General features: G+C 36.2%; 1 pseudogene; it reads right to left on the bottom strand.

Moving 5' to 3' along the window:
• Positions 1-18,133: 18,133 nt before the first annotated feature.
• Positions 18,134-18,234, bottom strand: LOC133041802 (U6 spliceosomal RNA; annotated as a pseudogene).
• Positions 18,235-18,500: the final 266 nt, after the last annotated feature.

Raw genomic sequence — 18,500 nt, 5'->3', positions numbered from 1 at the left:
GCAGTATATGAACCAATAATTTCCAGATGTTCAAGTTGAATTTCAAATAGGCAGACATACCAGAGATCAAATTGCCAACATTCGTTGGATCATAGAAAAAACAAGAGAGTTCCAGAAAAACTTCTGTTTCATTGACTATACTAAAGCCTTTGACTGTGTAGATCACCTGAAATTGTGGAAAATTCTTTAAGAGATGGGAATACCAGACCACCTTATCTGCCTGCAAGAAACCTATATGCAGGTCAAGAAACAACAGTTAGAACCAGACATGGAACAGTGGACTGGTTCCAAATTGGTGAAGGACTATGTCAAGGCTGTATATTGTCACCCTGCCTATTTAACTTATATGTGGAGTATATCATGCAAAATGCCAGGCTGGATGAAGCACAAGCTGGAATTAAGATTGCTGGGAGAACTATCAATAGCCTCAGATATGCAGATGACACCACCCTCATGGCAGAAAGCAAAAAGGAACTAAAAAGCCTCTTGATAAAGTTGAAAGAGGAGAGTGAAAAAACTGGCTTCAAACTCAGCATTCAAAAAACAAAGATCATGGCATCTGGTCCCATCACTTCATGGTAAATAGATGGGGAAACAATGGAAACAGTGACAGACTTTACTCTCTTGGGCTCCAAACTACTACAGATGGTGACTACAGCCAAGAAATTAAAAGACACATTCCTTGAAAGAAAAGCTATGACGGAGTTAGACAATATTTTAAAAAGCAGAGACATCATTTTATAGATAAAGGTCCATATAGTCAAAACTATATTTTTTCCAGTAATCATGTATGCATGTGAAAGTTGGACTATAAAGAAAGCTGAGAGTGAAAGAATTGATGGTGCTGGAGAAGACTCTTAAAAGTCCCTTGAACTGCAAAGAGATAAAACCAGTCAATCCTAAAGGAAATCAACACTGAATATTCAATGGAAGGACTGATGTTGAAGCTAAAGCTCCAATATTTTGACCACCTGATGCAAAGAGCCAACTCACTGGAAAAGACCCTGATGGTGGGAAAGATTGAGGGCAGGAGAAGGGGGTGGCAGGGGATGAAATAGCTGGATGACACCACTCACTCAATGGACATGAATTTGAGCAAATTCTGGGAATTAGTGAAGGACAGGGAATCCTGGCATGCTGAAGTCCGTGGGCTCACAAAGAGTCGGATGTGACTGAGCAACTGAACAGCAATAACTGGGAACCAAAGTGCTAGCTGGCACCATTTTAGAAAATTCTCTCTTTATCTACTTGACCTAACTCTGGTGGGTGTCTTTCTGACATTTGTGGCCAATCTTGCTAGCACTCTTCACTTGGTCCTAGCATTATTTTTTGTTGTTTTTTTGAGCTTTAAAAAAAAAAAATTATTTATTTTTTATTGAAGATAATTGTTTTACAGAATTTTGCTATTTTCTGTCAAACCTCAACATGAATCACCATAGGTCCTAGCAATTTCTTGTGAATCCACACTGCCCTATACACCTACCCAGCTAGTAATTTTCTACAGGGGCTACCACTCTATCACACCCAGAAGGCAGCCGTGGCTAGCTCTGGTGCCCCTCCAAAGTAGCTCCTGTCTTAACACACCAAACAGGCAGCCTGAGCCAGAACCTGTACCCATCAAAAGTGGCTCCTGCCCCATTGCACCTAGTGGAAGGCTTAGGACAGGACAGGTGCTCCTCCAGGGCAACTCGTGCCCTGCTGGGCCAGCACTGCCTACCGGTGCACCCAAAGCAGTGATAGCTATGCTGCACAGCCAGCCACATCAAGGACAGCTCTTGCCACCAGCCCATCTACAGAAACCACACCACACCACAACAGGTGGGCACCCACAGACCACACAGAGTGCAGCTTTGGAGTGCCTGGTTCTGTGACCAGACTGGATTGCTCTTCCCACAGAAGCCTTGCTAAATAAGGCCTCTCCTTCAAGAACAGGAGACGCAGTTGATCTACCTAATATATAGAAAAAGTGTCAACAGTTGGGCAAAATGAAAAGACAAAAGAATATGTTCTAAACAAATAAAACAGACACCTCAGAAAAAGAAAAATAGAGTTAAGTGATTTGCTAGATAAAGAGTTCAATGCAATGGCCATAAAGATACCTATCAAATGCTCCAATCAAAAGACTTAGGGTTGTATATTGGGTTAAAAAGAAAATGATGCAAATATATACTACCTACAAGATTTACTTTGACTTTAAAGACACACATAGGCTGAAAATGAGGGATGGAAAAAGATATTTCATGAAAATGATGTACAGCAACCTGAAGCTAGTACAACATTGTTAATTAACTATATTAAAATATAAAGTAAAAATGTTTAAAAAGCCAGGGTAGCAATAGCTACATCAGACAAATACACTTTAAAGCAAAAGTTATAGTAAGAGACAAAAAAGAGTATTACATAATGATAAAGGGATCAATCCTCCAAGAGAATCAAATACTTGTAAACATTTATGTACCAAGTATAGGAATGCCTAAATGTATAGAGCACCTTTGACAGACCAAAAAAGAGAAATTGACATTAACAAATAATAGTATAGGATTTAATACTCAACTTAAAGTGATGGATAAATCAACTAGACAGAAAATCAGTAAGGGAACACTGACTTTATATGGCATTTTAGCTAGACTGAGTTAATACATATACACAGGACACTCCATCCAAAATCAGAATATATACTCATTTCAAGTACACCTGGATGTTCCCCATAATGGTTACATGTTAGGGCACAAAACAAGTCTCAATAAATTTAAAATAACCGAAATCCTTCAAACATCTTTTCCAACTACAAAAATATGAACAAATAGAAGCATACCCAGGAGACACTGCAAGTTCAGTTCTAGAACACCTCAATAAACCAAATAGACCAATAAAGCCAGTAACATAATTTTTTTTTGTTTTCCAGTACATGTAATAGTTATGTTTATACTATATGGTAATCTATTAAATATGCCGTAGCATTATTTGTTTAAAAAAATGTACATATCTTAATTTAACACACTTTGTTCCTAAAAATTGACAACTATTATCTGAGTCTTCAGCAAGTCATAACCTTTTTGCTATCACAGTCAGAGAGCTTGAAACATTTGAGAATTAATAAATGTGGCACAGACACGAAGTGAGAAAATGTTAGAAAAATGATGCTGATAGCATTGTGCTGTGCAGAGTGGCCACAGATTTTCAATGTGTAAAGAACGCAGTATCTGGAAGTACAGCAAAGGCAAAGCGTAATAAAACAAAGTATGCTTATACATGGGCTTCCCAGGTTGTGCTGCTGATAAAGAGCTTGCCTGCCAATGCAGGAGATGCAACAGACATGGGTTTGATCCCTGGGCTAGGAAGATCCCCTGGAGGAGGGCATGGCAACCCACTCCAGTATTCTTGCCTGGAGAATTCCATGGACAGAGGAGCCTGGCAGGCTACAGTCCATGGAGTTGCAAAGATACGACTGAAGCGACTTAGCATGTGTGCATGCCTATAAATGGAAAAATATAACTTGCATATGGATTGGAAGAATTAATAGCATTAAAACATTCAAACTATCCAGAGCAATTTATAGATTCAATGCAATCTCTGTTAAAATGCCAATACCACTTTACACAGAACTGGAATAAATAGTACTGAAAAAAAAAATTGTATGAAATCATAAAAAGTCCTGAATAACAAAGGCAAACTTCAGAAAGAAGAACAAAACTGAAGGTATCATGCATCTTGACTTCAAACCATACTACAAAGCTATGTAATCAAATAGTATGGTACTTGCACAAGAACAGACAGATAAATCAAAGGTACAAAGGCATAGAAAGCCCATAAATAAGCTTATGTATATATGGTCAATTAATCCATGGCAAAGGGATCAATAATATACAATGGGAAAAGGCAGTCTCTTCAATAACTAGTGTTGGAAAACTGGACAACTACATGCAAAGAGTGAATCTGGACCATTATCATACACCACTACAAAAATAAGCTCATGATGAATTAAAGATGTGAATGTAAAAACTGAAACCATAAAACTCTTAGAAGAAAGCATCAGGAGTCAGGTCTTTGACATAGATCTTAGCAGCATTTTTTAAAATCTATCTCCTCAATAAAAACAAAAATAAAGAAGACTACATCACACTAAAAAGCTTTTGGACAAGTGAAGGAGACTATCAACAAAACAAAATAAAGAAACAACCTACTTAACTGGATAAGGTATTGTCAAATCATATATCTGATAAGGGGTTAATATCCATAATAGAGAAAGAGCACATACAACAAAATAAAAAACAATATGACTGGAAAATGGGCAGAAAACTTGAACAGACATGTTCATTTCTGGTTAACAGGCACATGAAACAGTGCTCAACATCTCTAATCATTACAGAAAGGCAAATCAAAACCCACGAGATATCACCTTACAACTCTTAGAATGGCTATTATTAAAAAGACAAAATCCAAACCAAACTAAAGCAAGTGTTGGTAAGGATGTAGAGGAAAACATTCATTCTCTGTTGATAAGAATGTAAATCTGTGCAGCCACTGTGGAAAGCAGTATGGAAGTTGTTCAAAAATAGAACTACCATAGGATCCAGGAACCCACTTCTTGGTACTTACCTGAAGAAAATGAAAACAGTAATGTGAAAAGATATATTTACACCAATGTTTATTACAGCATTACTTACACAAGCCAAGATATGAAAGTGAAAGTTGATCAGTCATGTCTGACTCATTGCCACTGCATGTACTATACAGTCCATGGAATTATCCAGGCCAGAATACTAGAGTGGATAGCCATTCCCTTCTCCAGGGGATCTTCCCAACTCAGGGATCGAACCCAGGTCTCCCACATTGCAGGCAGATTCTTTACCAACGGAGCCACTAGGGAAGCCATTGATTTAACTTTCACTGATAGGTGAATGGATAAAGTCATTGGGGGGAACATAATCAATAATATTGTAATAACTTCAGATGGTGATGAATGGGAACTAGATTTATTATGATGAACATTTCATAATGTGTAAAATGTCAAATAACTGAATTCTACCCTTTAAAGCAGTAAAACTTTATATGTCAATTATACTTCCAAAAAACAAAGAATGGAAAATAAAAGGTGAAAATCTTTGGAGAGAAAAAGTTGCCTACAAATAATAATAAATAGAATGATAGTTGTTTCCTGAACAATTGAATTTATTGTTTCATTGAAAGTTTCTCAGTTGTGTCCAACTGTTTGTGCTGTATGGAATTCTCCATGGAATTCTCCAGGCCAGACTACTGGAGTGGGTAGCCTTTCCCTTTTCTAGGGGATCTTCCCAACCCAGGGAAAGAACCTAGGTATCCTGCATTGCAGGCAGATTCTTTACCAGCTGAGCCACAAGGGAAGCCCAAGAATACTGAAGTGGGTAGCTTATTCCTTCTCCAGTGGATCTTCCTGACTCAGGAATTGAACTGGATTCTCCTGCATTGCAGGCAGATTCTTTACCAATTGAGCTATCAGGGAAGCCCTCAGCAATGGATGCAAGAAAACAATAAAATATAACTTGGCACTTAGAGTTTGAAATCCAGGTATTTCTGGACATACATCTGCTATATTCAGATACAAGAATTAGATGAATCTTATTATATAACTCTTAAAAGATACGGGGAGTATGGAATTAACAGATCTATACTAATACATATAGGATGAATAGATAATTTCTTTCTGCATAATACAGAGAACTCTATTGAATACCCTGTGGTAAACCATAATGGAAAAGAATATATACATATGTATAGCTGAGTCACTTTGCTATAGAGCAGAAATTAAACACAACACTGTAAATCAGCTATACTGCAAAATCTTGTTTTAAAAAAAGATGGGATGTGTGTGTTCAGTCCATTCATGTGTGTGTGCTAAGTTGCTTTAGTCATGTCTGACTCTGTGTGGCCCTATGGACTGTAGCCTACCAGACTCCTCTGTTCATGTGATTTTTCAGACAGGAATACTGGAGTGGGTTGCCATTTCCTCCTCCAGGGGATCTTCCCAATCCGAGGACTGAACCTGTATCTCCGGGGTCTCTTGCACTGGCAGTTGGATTCCTTACCACAGGAGCCACCTAAAAATAGACAACAGCAAAAAAGCAGTAAATCTATAAAAATAACATCAGAAAAAATGAAATCCAAAAACATGTGGTGTGGATGGAAGGGCCAATAAGGCAAGAATACAATGGGTTTGCCAATCAATCTGTTTCAGAAGCTTGTCTTTCTGTGTCCAAATGACTGGAAAGGCAGGTAAATTTTTGCTGGAAAAATGTTTCTTAGAAATCAACTTTAAGATTTTTTACAACTTCAAGAGTCCATGAACCCTAAACAAAATTAAGCCAATCAGGTTTCTGAGCCAAAATGATCCACAAACTTATTCCCAGGTTTTGGATAAGATTGGATAGGGGATGACAATTTCATTGGTGAAAAGACAGTAAAGGACTGTTATGGGTGCAAGCAGAAGGCTTGCTCAATAAATGAGCAAATGCATAAACAAGTAAATCAAAGTATTCTTGTCTTTTATAGATGCATTGTTAACATTCATTGTTTGGTTAATATTAAAGCATTAAAAAAAAAAAAAAAGAAAAAACAGCAATAGCATGGCCTACTCGTTTGCTTCAGGTTCCTCTGCCTGGTTTAGCATCCTCAGGTATGGTGACCACCACTCAGACTGTATAAGATTGCACACGGGAGCAGCCCTCAGGCAGCAATTAGATAACAGCTCACTTGAACAACTGACCTGTATTTCGGTGGACGGAACTTTGTTGCCCTCAGGTCTGCAGAAATCTTACCTCTAGATTCAAGGTGTGTGTTTTCTATGCTTTAGGGGTATAATTTTAGGATATGTGTTGTTAAATACAGGAAACTATTGTTAGGAACTTGGAGCAATAGGAGGCAAAATTTCACCTTTTCATTCCTACCGTCTTATTCTACTTTTCACCAGTAAAGGCAGGACCTTGTCTTGGAGGCATGAGCCATTTGAAAAAGGAGTCTTTACAGTATTCGTGTGGAATGGCTTGTAGAGAATAGTGGGAAAATAGTGGTAAAACTGGTGAAGTCTGAACAAATTTGTACTTTAATGATAAGGTACAAATGTTAATTTATTAGTTTTGGCAAATTTACCAGAGTTATGTAGGGTGTTAATATTACGGGAAATGGCAGAATTTTCCAAACTATCTCACACCTTTTCTTTAAAGCTAAAATTATTATGGGAAAAAAAATTTTTAAATCCTACTAAAGTGAGTGAGTGAATAAGCAAAGTCGGTCAGTCATGTTCAACTCTTTGTGAACCCATGGGCTGCAGCCTACTAGGCTCCTACATCCATGGCATTTTCCAAGCAATAGTACTGGAGTGGGTTGCCATTTCCAAATTTAATAAAGTATATGAACTGTTAAGAAGGCCTACACAAGTGTGTGCCACATGAACTAAGACTTACTCTGTGGGTCTACATATTATGGTATAAACTAAGAAGAGCAAAAAAGAAATTCCATGGGGTAGAAGTGAAAGAAAAATTTAAATTAGAAATACATGGAAGAGCTGAATTAACATGAATTAAAAATATAAAGTATTAAATATTCTATTCAAATATTTTCCCTCAAAAACCTCCATGAGCCTGTTAAGAAGAGTCAGCTATCCTGTCTGGAGATTCTCAAAGAAAAGGGACCCAGGCTAATGAGAAGTCAGCCTATGCAATGGCCACTTCACCTTCTGCTGTACTTCGAAACAGTGCAAAGAATTAGGAAATAGTAACATTTAGCCATAGAATAAAGCTATCATGGACTGGGTAGTTAGGTAAAGAAGCGTAGGGCGCTGTGATGGAGATTTCAGACTCTTTAAATGAATCATTGTAGGCAGCATGTAAATGTGTTCAGCCTGGGCTCAACAATGTCTACAGGATTCAGACATGAGGGAAAAGTTCAGCTTATCTGTGAGCTGGACAAATTTAAAACACAAAAAGCCATAGGCATGTGGATAGAACTGAAAAGCTATTATTTTCAGTTTAAACACTAGGATTGTTCTTTCCAAAATTAAACTAAACTAAACATTGTGCCATTAAATCACAGAATAGAATATTTCCATCATGCAGATAATTTTGTTATATAACACTATTCTAAAGTGTAGTTAGCATAACTCAAAACCTTAAGATACATCACAAGTGAGGAGAAAGATATGAATTTTCATTTGGAATTAGCACTTTGAAGGCCTCAGAGCATACTGTATACTACTTTTGAGCATGTGGACTCATTTCAGGTCAGTTTAGCTATGACTATAAGGGCCCATGACACTCAGTGACTGAGGTCACAGAAGGTATTGCCAGGAAACTTGTTCACAGGTTTCCAAAAAGCAGGTGTTAAATGTACTCATTGGTAAGATCATGGAAGCATCACAAAGGTGCTCTTAGAAATAATTGTTTAAGATTTTGGAGATTCTGAAGATAATCCAACAATATGTAAGGGAAATGATAAGAGCAACCTGGATTAGAACAGAAAGAGACCTTTCTGTACCCTGCCACTGTGGCTACCTGGAACAACACTGGCTTCATAAATTCACATGAGTGAAATTGTTATCTAAATGGAAATCTCCTTGAAAAAGAATGAGATCTCAGAGAGAAAATGCCACTGAACTTTAGAAATAGATTTGGAAGGAAAAGAGTTGAAATATATAAATCTCCTTAAAATCAGCTACAGGAAAGAGTTGGCTGTGTGGGTGGACTTGGAAGGTTAAAGAACTGCTAAAAAGGTGAATGAAGTTAGAAATAGTCCAACCGTGTGATCATATTGGACAGCCTGGATACCTTCTCTCCTTTTTCCTGCACTTTTGAAGAAAGAACAACATGTTCAAATAGAAAGATGAGTTTCTGTTGGTTGACTATTGAATGTTTGTAGTAATAATAGGAATTGATGTTACTTTATACCTTCGGTTAACATTTTATTAAATTGGCACTGCTTAATTTAATATCATTAAATTGTAACTCAGACTTCTTTGGAGGAAATACAGGAAGGTCATCTGATGATTACAGAGTTTTCAATAGTAGCAAATTAAACACTTCTCTATATTTATACAAATGTTTTCAAAAATCAGTTCTAGGTGATTTCCCCCCAACATACTTAGGATGATTACATTGTCTAAAGCTACACCTTCTTGTAACATGTTTCCAGTTAATCTTCAGTTATGGCAAGGTTAACAAAATAGGGATCTGTGACTGTAATTGTGGGACAGCCCCAGAGTGCAGCAGAGGAGGGGGGATTTCTTCTTACAAGAGACTGGTCACAAACAGTAAGTGCTTTTGGTCTAAATTAATGTGTGCATACTAAGTCGCTTCAGTCATGTCCAACCCTGTGTGACCCTATGGACTGTAGCCTGCCAGGTGCCTCTTCCCGAGGGATTCTCCAGACAAGAATATTGGAGTGGGTTGCCATGCCCTCCTCCAGGGGATCTTCCTGATCCAGAGACTGAACCCACATCTCTAGAGTCACCTGCATTGGCAGGTGAGTTCTTTACCACTAAAGCTACCTGGGAAGCCCCTTAGTCAAAACTGGTTAGGCTCAAATGAAATTTTGTGGAACAAGGAGGAAGTAGTCATACCATACTATGTATCAAAAAATTAAAACTATAGTTAGGGATTTTTCCTTTAGAATTTATCTTCTGCATGGTTTGAATTTACAGTAAGTCTTTTATGATTTTATTAATTATTTTGGGGTTGTTATCAGAAATTTCTTTCTGCCTTGCTCAGTTATTTCATTGCTGAGGCTTGCAGTTTCAGTAACCTCAAAATTGAAAACTGATGCTTGGTTATTTTCACCTATGTAATAGTGTTTCTTGTGTAATAATCAAATTATTTTCCTCTCTAACTTTTTTTTTTGCTTAATTTTATTTATAAATGATTTAAAAATTTTTCAAGGTAGTACACTTACTTGTAGTATGTTTTGAATCTTTTGACTATATATTTTTTGTAGGGTATTATGTATTCTTTGCAATATCTATCCTTGTCTATAATCCACAATGATGTTATGAAACCAAGTAGAATTATAATCATTTTATAGCTTAAAATGTATTTGTAGAGAAAAAGAAATATTGAAAATATGTAACTTAGACATACACTCAGGAAACAAGTAAAAGAACCATAAAATGAATCAAAATATGAGGAAGAAAGGAAATAAGTATAAAGACTGTATCATTAAAATAGAAATTAAAACATATTATGATAGAAACTACAAACTTAGAAACAGACAGCTTTTCTGAAAAAAATAAAATATAAAAGTAAACTAGAAGGAATGATAAAAAAAGATACTGCACAAATAAAGAACACTGGGGTTTAATAAGTGGGTGCTAATGGATATAATTAAGAATGAAAATAAGAGAAAACTATGTACAACCTCATTCAGGTCATTTGAAATAAAAGTGAGATGGAAAGTTTTATTGAAAATTATAAATGAGTCAAATAAGACTCAGAAGAAAAATAAATTTTAAGGATATCAGTTGCCGTAAAAATTGAAACTGGTGGTAAACTTGCTCACGAATCCAAAAGACTTTAGGCACTTAATGATGCCCAGTTTCAAGTTATACAAAATAATGGAAAACAACTGAAGTCATTTTATGAGGTTAGAATATCACAACATGAAAAGCTCAGCAACCCAACACTTAAAGACAAAGTAAACAGATAAACTGAACACCCAGTAGCCATCATTCAATTTCACTTAGGAATTGAAGAAAACTTAGATATACCAATAGCATTTTTACCAGGAGTACAAGAGCAACTTAAAATTAGAAAATCCATTTATGTGCTCATCTATATTAACAGATTAAAGGGGCAAAAATGAAACATCTGATCATTTCACTACTTGCCAAATAAAACTCTCAATAAAATTAAACATTCATTGATGAAAAAAAAATCTTACTTATTTTGGAATTAAAGAAAACTTCCTTTGTATTGTTTAGTTTATCTATAACCAACCTATGGTAGTTATTCATAGTAGCAAAAAAATGAAGATTTATCATTACAATTCACACAGGAGAATGAGCCAATCTTTATTGTGCTCTTAGCAAAGCCTTCAGGCACATCTTCCTCCTCAGTTTACACTGCAAAATTTTCTCAGGGATATTTAAACAAAAGAGGAGGAGACATGGAAGAGAAAAGAGAAAGAAATGCAAACACACCTTTCAGATTTCCATGATGAGCCTGTGGCAATTTGTCATCCTTTAGTTTATCTGAGGTAAGAGGAGTGTTGTTGCAGAGATCAGAGAACCTCGTTCCTTTTATTCATCTTGTATATACATGCATTGCTGTCCATTGTCAGGAGAGTTAAACAGCTGAGGGTGCATCTGAAAAGATTTACTGAAGTCACCTTTGCTTCCCTAGTAGCTCAGATGATAAAGCAACCGCCTGCAATGCAGGAGACCCGGGTTCAAGCCTGGGTCGGGAAGATCCTCTGGAGCAGGAACTGGCAAGCCACTCCAGTATTCTTGCCTGGAGAATTTCATGGACAGAGGAGCCTGGCCGGCTACAGTCCATGGGGTCGCAAAGAGTCGGGCACAATCGAGCGACTGACACACACACACACCATTGCAATTAGAGAAAAGACAGTGGTCTCTGCTATTGCCTTTGCTCTTCAAAGTGGTACTAAAGTGGCACATTCTAGTCCAGTGAGTAAATATTAAAAAAAAGACATAAAAGGCTTTATTTTCATAAGATATGATTTTCTCTACAGGAAAATTAAACAATAGTGAAATTATCTTAAAAGGAACATAATTCAGCAATATTTCTGGACAAAATATCAACATACTAAATCAATATAATACTAAAATAAAATTTTCCATTGAATCCCATTTATCCAAAATGATATTCAGCAAAAACAAAACAGTATCAACAGAAGAATGCTTCATTGGCAGGGAAAACAAGAAGAGCTATTTATGACATATGTATTGGATTGGTCAAAAAGTTCATGTGAGCTTTTCCATACAATGCTATGGAAAAATCCAAACAAAATTTTTGACCAACACAACAGAGGCAAAATGAATACAGATGTTACATTTTTGTTAACTTTGTTTCTTTTTCTCATTATTTTTTGATTCTACTGTGAATGTATGAAATGTTTCCCTGTTTATTAATATTTAGGTTGTGAATTTCAACAATCTCGTTTAGTTTTCAATGTACATATCTTGCATTTCCTTTGGTAAACTTTTTCTTATAGATTTTATTGCTTTTAAGACTTTCATGAATGAAATTGCTTTCCCAATTTCATTTTTGATTATTTGTTGTTGGGATATATAAATAAAATTGATTTTATAAATATATATGAAATTGATATATTTATCTTGTGTCTTATCAGGAATTTATTTTACTTTCAATTTGAGAATTTCCACTTAGTTTTTTTTTTCAATATTTTCCATTTCTTTAAAGATACTTGCTATTTGATGCATCATTATTGTCATACTTTAATTTTTAAAAATGAGCATTGTTAATCGAACGTTTTTAATGTTCATTACCTTCCAGCTTTGAGGATTTCTGTTTATGTCAGTTATATCTAACCCTTGGGCAACATCAAAGGCAGTTTGTATTCATTTCCTTTCTCCCTGCGGATAGTCACAGTTCCCTCTTTCTTTTTATACCTGCTTTTTTTGTTGTTGAAAAAATGGATATTATAGATGACATGCTGATTCTGATCTCCTTATGTTACTGCTGTTGTTGTTTCCTTCTTTGTATGTTTCTTTAGTGACTTGGCTGGTCTAACCTGTCAGTCTGACTTTTCTTCCATAGTATGCAGCCACAGGAGTCTCTGCTAATTTTTTTTTTTTTTTTTGTAGTTTTTTTCTTTTTCAGCCTGATTTCTTAGGGATCACTCTTGTGTGAGCATAGTTTAATAAAGTAGTGCTCAAACACTTTGAGTCAATTAAGCTTCTATTCTTTGCCAATAGATCTTTGTTTGAGTTGGGAGAGTACTCAAATTTCAGAAAGTTTGCAAGTCAGCCCTAGTTTTCCCTTTACCATCCACTTCCTGTTTCTCTTACAGCATGTGCACAAACCTCATTTTCATCCACGGACCTGCAGAAAGCTAGGGCTGCTTCTTTCTGGTTTCCTGTGAGTGTGCATGCAGCTTTGCTCCTGTGTGCATCCTTCCAGACAAGAAGGGATACGTGGCAGATTATCCACAACCACTATGGTTGTCCTTTTTATAAGATCTTCCTCAAATGTTCTGGTTGGTCTGCTGGTCTGCTTCTCTATCCAGTGTTAAATCTTCAGGAAAACTGGGAAGTTAACCTTTTTCGTTTGTTTTCCTTTGAGTTTATATTATTTTCAATGATGCCCTTGGGTTTGGCTGTTTTCCCTGCTTCTCTCTAAATCAAATTAGCCACTTCCAGCAGGGAAGCTTCTGATTTTCATGGCTTTTCCTTCCCTAGTAGAACAACACTGAAGGTACTCCACATGGAAAGAAGATGGGAGAAGCTCAGGTTAGACTCGCCACTGCATGTATCCCACTTCTTAATTTGTGATATGCTTTTGCTTCATTTCCAGAGTCTCGATGTGGTTGTTTCACTGTCTTGAACTTACTTCATTCAGTATGACAGTCTCTATGCCCATCCATGTCTGTCGCTGCAAATGGAATCATTTTTTTTTTTCCCTGAGTAATATTCCACTGTGTATATGTACCACATCTTCTTTATCCATTCCTCTATTGATGGATAGTTAGGTTGCTTCTATGTCCTGGCTATTGTGCATAGTGTTGCAATAAACACTAAGATGCATGTGTCTTTTTGAATTTAGATTTTCTCCAGATATATGCCCAAGGATTGCTGGATCGTATGGTAGCTCTATTTTTAGTTTTTTTTTAAGGAAACTTCATACTCTTCTCCAGCGTGGCTGTACCAATTCACATTATTACCAACACCGTAGGTGGGTTCCCTTTTCTCCACACCTCATCAGCACTTGTTTTTTGTAGATGTTTTTTGATGGTGATCATTCTGATTGGCATGAGGTGATACCTCATTGTAGTTTGGATTTGAATCTGTCTAATTAGTGATGTTGGGTATTTTTTTCATGAGTTTTTTGGCCATTTGCATGTCTTCTTTGGAGAAATATTTCTTTAGGTATTCTGCCCATCTTTTGATGGGTTGCTTTTATTTTTTTATATTGAACTGCATGAGATGTTTGTATATTTTGGAGATTAATCCCTTGTCAGTTACTTCATTTGCAACTATTTTCTCACATTCTATAACTTATCTTTTCATTTTGTTTATGACTGCCTTTACTGTATAAAAGCTTTTGAGTTTAATTAGATCTCTTTTGCTTCATTTGTTTTTATTTTCATTATTCTAAGAGGTGACTAAAAAAAGATCTTGCTGTGATTTGTGGCAGAGAGTACCCTGCCTATGTTTTCCTCTAAGATATTATAGTATATGGGCTTACATTTAGGCCTTTAACCCATTTTGAGTTTATTTTTGTTTATGATTTTAAGAAGTGTTCTAACTTCGTTCTTTAACATACGACTGTCCAATTTTTTTCATCACCACTTACTGAGGAGATTGCCTTATTTTGCTTACATTAGGTAACCATAGGTAGGTGGGTTTTTCTTTGGGTTTTCCATTGATCTATATTTCTGTTTTCTGTGCCAGCATCATACTGTTTTGACAATTATAGTTTTGTAGTATAGTCTGAAGAGAGGTAACCTTATTCCTCCAGCTTTATTTTTCTTTGTCAAGATTGTTTTGGATATTTTGGGTCTTTTGTGTATCCATACTACATTTTAAGATTTTTTGTTCTAGTTCTGTGAACATTCGGTGCCATTGGTATTTTGATAGAGATTGCACTGAATCTGTAGATTACTTTGGGTAGTATAGTCATTTAGACAATATTGATTTCTCCAATTCAATAACCTTGATGCATTTCTCCATTTGTTATCTTTGATTTATTTTATCTGTATCTTATAGTTTTCTGATTACAGGTCTTTTGCCTCATTAGATAGGCTTATTCCTAGGCATTTTATTCTTTTTGATGAGATGGTTTAAACTGTTTTCTTAATTTCAATTTCTGATCTTTTTATTGTTGGTGTATAGGAATGCAAGAGATCTCTGTGTACCAATTTTGTAACCTGAAACGTTTTCAGATACATTGATGGGCTCTAGTAGTCTTCTGGCAGCATCTTTAGGATTTTCCATGTACAGTGTCTTGTCATCTGCAGTGATGGTTTTACTTTTTTTCCAGTTTGGATTCCCGTTTCTTACTTTTTTCTTATTTCTGTCACTAGGACTTCCAAATTATGTTGAATAAAAATGGCAAGAGTAGATATCCTTGCTTTATTCCTGATCTTAGAGGAAATGTTTTCAGTTTTTCATGTTGAGAATGATGTCTGCTGTCAACTTGTCATATACGATCTTTATTATGCTGATGTGTGTCCCCACTATGTCTACTTTCTCTAGAGTTTTAATGTAAATGGGTAATTGAATTTTGTCAAAAGCTTTTTTTGCATCTATTGAGATGATGGAAAGAAAGACTAGAAATCTCTTCAAGAAAATTAGAGATACCAAGGGAACATTTCATGCAAAGATGGGCTTAATAAAGGACAGAAATGGTATAGACCTAACAGAAGCAGAAGAGATTAAGAAGAGGTGGCAAGAATACACAGAAGAACTATACAAAAGAGATCTTCATGACCCAAATAACCACAATGGTGTGATCACTCACCTTGAGCCAGACATCCTGGAATGTGAAGTCAAGTAGGCCTTAGGAAGCATCACCATGAACAAAGCTAGTGGATGTGATGGAATTCCAGTTGAGCCATTTCAAATCCTAAAAGATGATGCTGTTAAAGTGCTGCACTCAATATGCCAGCAAATTTGGTTAACTCAGCAGTGACCACAGGACTGGAAAATGTCAGTTTTCATTCCAATCTCAAAGAAAGGCAATGCCAAAGAATGCTCAGACTACCTTACATTTGCATTCATCTCACACTCTAACAAAGTAATGCCCAAAATTCTCCAAACCAGCCTTCAGCAGTATGTGAACTGTGAACTTTCAGATGTTCAAGTTGGATGTAGAAAAGGCAGAGGAAGCAGAGATCAAATTGCCAGCATCCACTGGATCATCAAAAGAGCAAGAGAGTTCCAGAAAAACACCTACTTCTGCTTTCTTGACTACGCCAAAGCCTTTGACTTATGGATCACAACAAACTGGAAAATTCTTCAAGAGATGGGAATACCAGACCACCTGACCTGCCTCCTGAGAAATCTGAATGCAGGTCAAGAAGCAACAGTTAGAACTGGACATGGAACAACAGACTAGTTGCAAATCAGGAAAGGGGTATGTCAAGGCTGTATATTGTCACCCTGCTTATTTAACTTCTATGCAGAGTACATAATGCAAAATGCCGGGCTGGATGAAGCATAAGCTGGAATCAAGATTGCCAGGAGAAATATCAATAACCTCAGATATGCAGATGACACCACCTTTATAGCAGAAAAGCAAAGAAGAACTAAAAAGGCTCTTGATGATAGTGAAAGAGGAGAGTGAAAAAGTAGGCTTAAAATTCAGCATTCAAAAAATGAAGATCATGCCATCTGGTCCCATCACTTCATGGCAAATAGATGGGGAAACAATGGAAACAGTGAGACACTTTATTTATTTATTTATTTATTTATTTTGGCTCCAAAATTACTGCAGATGGTGGCTGCAGCCATGAAATTAAAAGATACTTGTTCCTTAGCAGAAAAGTTATAGCTAACCTAGACAGCATATTAAAAAGCAGAGACATTACTTGACCAACAAAGGTCCATCTAGTCAAAGTTATGGTTTTTCCAGTGGTCATGTATGGATGTGAGAGTTGGACTATAAAGAAAGCTGAATGCTGAAGAACTGAAGCTTTTGAGCTGTGGTGTTGGATAAGACTCTTGAGAGTCCCTTTGACTGCAAGGAGATCAAACCAGCCAATCCTAAAGGATATCAGTCCTGAATATTCATTGGGAGGACTGATACTGAAGCCAAAACTCCAAAACTTTGGCTACTTGATGTGAAGTTCTGATTCATTGACAAACACCCTGATGTTAGAAAACATTGAGGACTGGAAGAGAAGGGGACAATAGAAGATGAGATGGTTGGATGGCATCACTGACTTGATGGACTTGAGATTGAGCAAGCTGCAGGATTTGGTGATGGACAGGGAAGCCCGGCATGCAGCAGTCCATGGGGTCACAAACAGTTGAATATAACAGCAACTGAACTGAACTGATTGAGATGATCATACGGTTTTCATTCTTCAGTTTGCTAATATGATGTATCACATTGATTGATTTTCATATGTTGAAAAAATCCTTGGATCCCTGATTAAATCCCATTTGATTAGAGTGTGCAATCCTTTTAACGTGTTGTTGGAGTCAGTCTGTAGTATTTTGTTGAGGATTTTTTCTTCTATGTTTATCTATGATATTGGCATGTCCTTTTCTTTTGCTGATATCTTTGTCTGGTTTTGGTATCAGAGTTATAGTGGCCTCATAGAATGAGCTTGGGAGTGTTCCTTTCTCTGCAATTTTTGGAAAGATTTGAAAGGATAGTGTTAACTCTTTTCTAAATGTTTGATAGAATTCAACTGTGATACTCTCTTATCCTGGAGTTTTGTTTGTTGGGAGTTTTCGTTCATAGTTTCAGTTTTAGTACTCATTACTGAATTGTTCATATTTTCTATTTCTTACCAGTTCTGTCTTGGAAGGTTGTACTTTTCTAATAATTTGTTCATTTCTTCTGTGTTTTCTGGTTTATTGACATGTAGTTGCTTGTAGTAATCTCTTATGATCTTTTGCATTTCTGTGGTGTCCATTGTAACTTTTTTCATTTCTAATTTTATTGATTTGACCTCACTTCCTCCTCTCCCCCACCCCCAACACCCCTTGGTGAGTCTCACTAAAGGTTTATCAGTTTTGTTTATCTTCTCAAAGAATCAGCTTTTAAGTTTCATTGATCTTCACTGTTGTTTTCTGGAACTCTATTTTGTTCTACTTTCAACTTTCGATTTCTCTCCTTCTACTAATTTTAAGTTTTATTGTTCTTCTTTCTCTAGTTGCTTTAGGTTTAAGGGTAAGTTGCTTGAAGTTTTTCTTGTTTCTTTAGGTAAGATTGTATTTCTATAAGCTTCCCTCTTTAGTTTAAAAATATGAAACTTCATGAATGTGCATGTCATTCTTGCACAGGGTTCATGATAGTCTTCTCTGCATTGTTCCAGTTTTGAAGCAAGTAGAAATTTTACAAGCTCATTTTAAACAACTGTTTAAAGTTAACAATTTATTTTTCAAATAATTTTATTCCAAAATGGTTTGCAACATTTCTTGGGGTCTTTATTCAGGCTAATTTTTGGTTTTATTCAGATAATTTGTTTCATAAAGGGTGTTACATGGTACATTCTTTTAGTTTCTGGATGTTCAAATATGGATTACTTTGCCCTCAATGGAGAATAAAATTTGCCTAGGATGATGTCAGTACCTCAAAAGCCTGAATATTTCTCAACAACATTGC

Source organism: Dama dama, chromosome 20, assembly GCF_033118175.1.
Source record: "Dama dama isolate Ldn47 chromosome 20, ASM3311817v1, whole genome shotgun sequence".
NCBI classification, from domain to species: domain Eukaryota; kingdom Metazoa; phylum Chordata; class Mammalia; order Artiodactyla; family Cervidae; genus Dama; species Dama dama.
The sequence above is the reverse complement of the archived record's forward strand: the minus strand, read 5'-3'. Positions and strand labels throughout refer to the sequence as shown.